Here is a 4,277-nt window from a genome sequence, read left to right as displayed (position 1 = left end):
TTCCTGCTGCTACTAATTTCTTGAGGCTACCAGTGCCTTTTAGAGCAGTAGTGTCCAAACAAAACATATTAGCACAGCTAGTTTCACTAAATAGCAAGGACTTTGATGTTTGAAGTAAAGTTAGCTGAAGTAAACTGGCCAAAATGGTGTATCATCTTTGGGTAGTGGAAACAGATTCACTACTGTCCCACAGCCATGTACTTTGATACTCCCAGCTTTCCATATGATTGTAGATATGAATGGTGTCAGGAAATCTTCTGACCTGGGAAACTGTCAACATATTTCTTAAGTCAATGATTAGTTGGACTGCCAGGTTCCAGTTGGGTGATGTGCATTCAGTGTGAAAAATACATAACTCAGCCTTAATTGTCTGTATTATATTGCACAGCAGAGAAATACACTTCTTCCAAAGAACAGGTAAGCAATGCACGTGGAAAAGCCTTTGAGTATTTAGAAACTAAGATGCAGTTCTAGTTGTTCTTTGAAGTTTCCCATGTGTTACTGGAATTTATTTATTATCAAAACCAATAAATTTAAAACTTATGGTAATTCTTTAAAATATCTATAAGCCTAATATACCTTTAAGATACTTATCTATTTCAAAAATGAGAATTTACTGCATATAGAAAAGAAACTGGAGACTGCATTACAATCAGACATTGAGTTTATTTCTGTACACTGGAAAGTCTCTAAATTTAATGCATAAGCATTTATCATTTAGTGACCTGTTTCTAACATTGAACCCAGTGCTGAGAAAAGAATTTAAATACCCTAAAATTAAAGATAGCAATAGAGAAGTGCCTAAAAGTGGAATTCATAACAGAAAGCATGCTGAATGTCTTGTGTCTATGATATCCAATTGGAATCACTGAGGAGAGTCATGCTACAGAAACCCTAATTCTCAGACATATATAACAAAGACACTGAAAACAAGGCTGTGCGGTCTAGGGCTGTGGGTGTGAAAAAATGGTTATATATGGTCATCTAATGTATTCTCCTATCACAAGCCAAAAATTATACTTGACCAATGTTCATCTAATTTGTTCTCGTAAGACCTCCAGTGATGGAAATTCCACATTCTCCACAGGCAATCTATTGCAGTGTTTCACTAGCCCCTCTGAGAAAAGAAGACAAAAATAAATAAATGTCTAATTTAAGATCACGTTGAAGCAAATGTAGCTGTAATTCCTTTATCTAGAAAGGACATAGACAAAGGTTTCATTTCTCTTTGAAGCTACTGTTAGTGTATTAGAAGACTGTTACCAGTTTTCCCCTCAAACTTCTAGTTCTTTAGACTAAAGTACTATATTTCTCTCACTGTTTTATATTTCAAAATACAGTCATAGGTTAGAATATAAGAGGCAACTGGGATTTGGAACTCCTATACTGTGCTATTTTTGTGTTTTAAGACTGGGTGCTATTTTTTGCATAATAACGACAGGTAAAAGGCTCAAGTTTAATTCCCTGTTCAAACACACAACAGCTAATTTTATGAAGAAGCAGTTTGGTTCTCCCAGACTCATGGTTCTTGCACAAACTGCAAATGGATGTTTTCAAGCCAGGTTTCTAAAAAAATTTAATCAGTCTCCTACACCAGGGCAAAAAAGGAAGGCAGCTACGGTCCTGGAACAACCTCTGCTCAACACAGCAAAAAGTACAAGGATCTCTAGCTCCACAATGTGGTTCTATCCACTTCAGCAAGCACAGAGGTATCAGAAACGACAGTACTAAGAATCAGGTTTTTAAGCAGGAGATATTGGCATCAAATATATTGGTATCATGACTCTCTCATAGGTTTTGAGCCTTTCCAAGTACCCACAATCCAGACAAAAGAACTTCTTCCTTGAAGTAGGCACCCCCAGTTTTCTTTACTAGGAAGTAACTCAAATGGTGAAAATCAGCCAAGTGTTCTTCAAGACTCTTTAAATTATTTTTAATTCTTTTAAGAATGAGTGGGAGAAAATTGGGAAGAACAAGTCAAAGGTTGAGTCCCATATGTGAAGAACAGGTGGGATAAATAGGAATGTTTGTTCATGGCTCTCAGAAGAACAGAGCCACTCTGTTACACTCTTGCTGCCTCCATGTCTCAGTCTCCAGATACCTGCAGCCCAGCACTCCTGATCTATATGAACATTGACAACTTGCTTTAAGTTTTTTATTCTAACTTCTCTTCTTGCCAAGCTTTTATCTTATTTTCTCTTATCACCTCATCCCCGAGCCTCAGCTTTCTTTTCCTACTCTCCCCCAGCATGGGGATCCGGACATGAGCATAAACAGTGGCTAAGATGACATATGTGGCCAGGATCATTACTGGGGTCTATACTATTTCCTCTCAGCAACTATCTACTGCTTTTGTATAAGAAATGCTATTTTCTCTGCTTATAAATATTCTGAATGCAGCATGACTCATGTTTCTCTTTTGCTTTCACAAATGAAATAAAAACAGTAACAATAACTTCTAATTTCCTAGATAGGAGTCAAGCTCTTTATACATTCTCCAGAACATTATTACATGCATCTGCACTTGTAAGACTGGAATTGAAAAATGTGTTCTGACCCTAACAGATTACACTGTATTAGAGAAACTGTATTAAAATTGATATTGTTATATTAGATATGCAAAAAAGAACTCCCTTTTTGATATAAATCAAATTTTATTTCAAACATTAACTCTGATATAGACAAGCTATTAATTACAAATGTAACCCAGCAGAATGGGGTTTACAGAAATTTGAGACTTAATCAGAGGCATTTCTATTTGGAAACATCCTATAATTAAATCCATGAGCTAGACCTAGTGTGTAATTTTAATTGATTTTGAAAGTGAATGCATGTGTTTTGATAACAGATACCTGATAAATACAGAAACTTACTTTCCATTTCAGTGTTTATTGAAAAATATATGCTTCATCCAGACATACAAGTTGGTATAATTGTGGCAGAGTTGTAAAGGTAACGTTAAAATTAAGGAACCCTACATTCATACGAAATTTCTAGAAAAGATTAAACTCACTCCCTATGTCCCAAATCTTTTTTCCCTTACTGCTAAAAGAAATCTACATACCCATAGTCACATATATTGCTGAAAATATAAATATGGCTTAAAATTAAAGAAAAAAAAGGATTTGTAAACATGCTGCATTCTTAAAATTTCACAGCTGTTTCCTGCACATAGTGATAAAACAACAAGGATAGACACAGAGTCTGAAGTATTTTATGATTTTCTTGAGTCTGCTTAATTTTTGTTCAGAATTTATTATTTTTAGGGACTCTTTGGCCCCTGGTTATCCACAATCAAGTTCTGGGATCTCATGTCAAGTTCTGCACACATCTGCACATTTTCCCTCCCACTTTCCATTCTGTCCTTAAAATTTTCTTAAATTGTTAGAAGAACTGTTCTATTTATTATTCAGAACTCTTCACACACTTTACCAAAAATTTGGAAGAAAAATTCCTTAACACCAATGTAGCATTAAGAAGCAGCATTTTCTTTATCTTGTCAGTGCGACGGGTATATCTTCCCCAATTCTCGCACCCCGTATGCTGCCCCAGCCAAAGCTTATATCACCCAATTACATGCATATTCATTATTTTCCCCAAAATAATCATACATATTCAAAACTAATTAATAATTTTGCATAGCTATTACGCATGTGGCTTGAGTATCAGTCTCCAAACAGCTTAGCTCGCACTTTCTCTTCTGTTTTGTCTTCTTCTGTGCCATAGGCTTGTAGTTTAGATTTTTTCTCATTCCTTTCCCAGACCATCAATGTTTTTGTATCTCTGTTGTACAGACTAGTATTTACAGGGGAACATAACAACACCTCATTATGTTTAGATATGTTTATCAAAGTTACAATGGCAAATTGGCAAGCCTTTCTCTGCCATTTCTATTACAGTCAGCCATCATCGTGGCTCGGCTTCGCAAACGAAGATCTGGGAAGGGCTTTTCCCACGCTCACTGCAAGCGATGAGTGCACCCTTTGGGCCTGCGTGGTGGATTTTTTAGGGGAGGCACCAGCGTGCGCGGAACTGGCTCCACCCTTTACACCTGAGGTTCATCTGCCAGGGCCTAGTGAGCTTGGACGGTGACAGCAAAGTCCTCAGGTCGTAGGTTTGGTTAGAGTATCCTTCTCTGAGACGATGGATGCCTTACAGGGCCAAATGAGCTCCATCTGCCTGGGTTTGGAGTCAGAGTTGTCCTTCTCCTAGGATGGTTGCCTGGAGGCTAGTGAGTCCCTCCTGCCTGTCTTGGGTTCAACATGGAGGAACCGGAT

The sequence above is a fragment of the Buceros rhinoceros genome, unplaced genomic scaffold (assembly GCF_000710305.1).
Source record: "Buceros rhinoceros silvestris isolate BGI_N320 unplaced genomic scaffold, ASM71030v1 scaffold6247, whole genome shotgun sequence".
NCBI lineage: Eukaryota > Metazoa > Chordata > Aves > Bucerotiformes > Bucerotidae > Buceros > Buceros rhinoceros.
Note: the sequence above shows the minus strand (reverse complement) of the source record.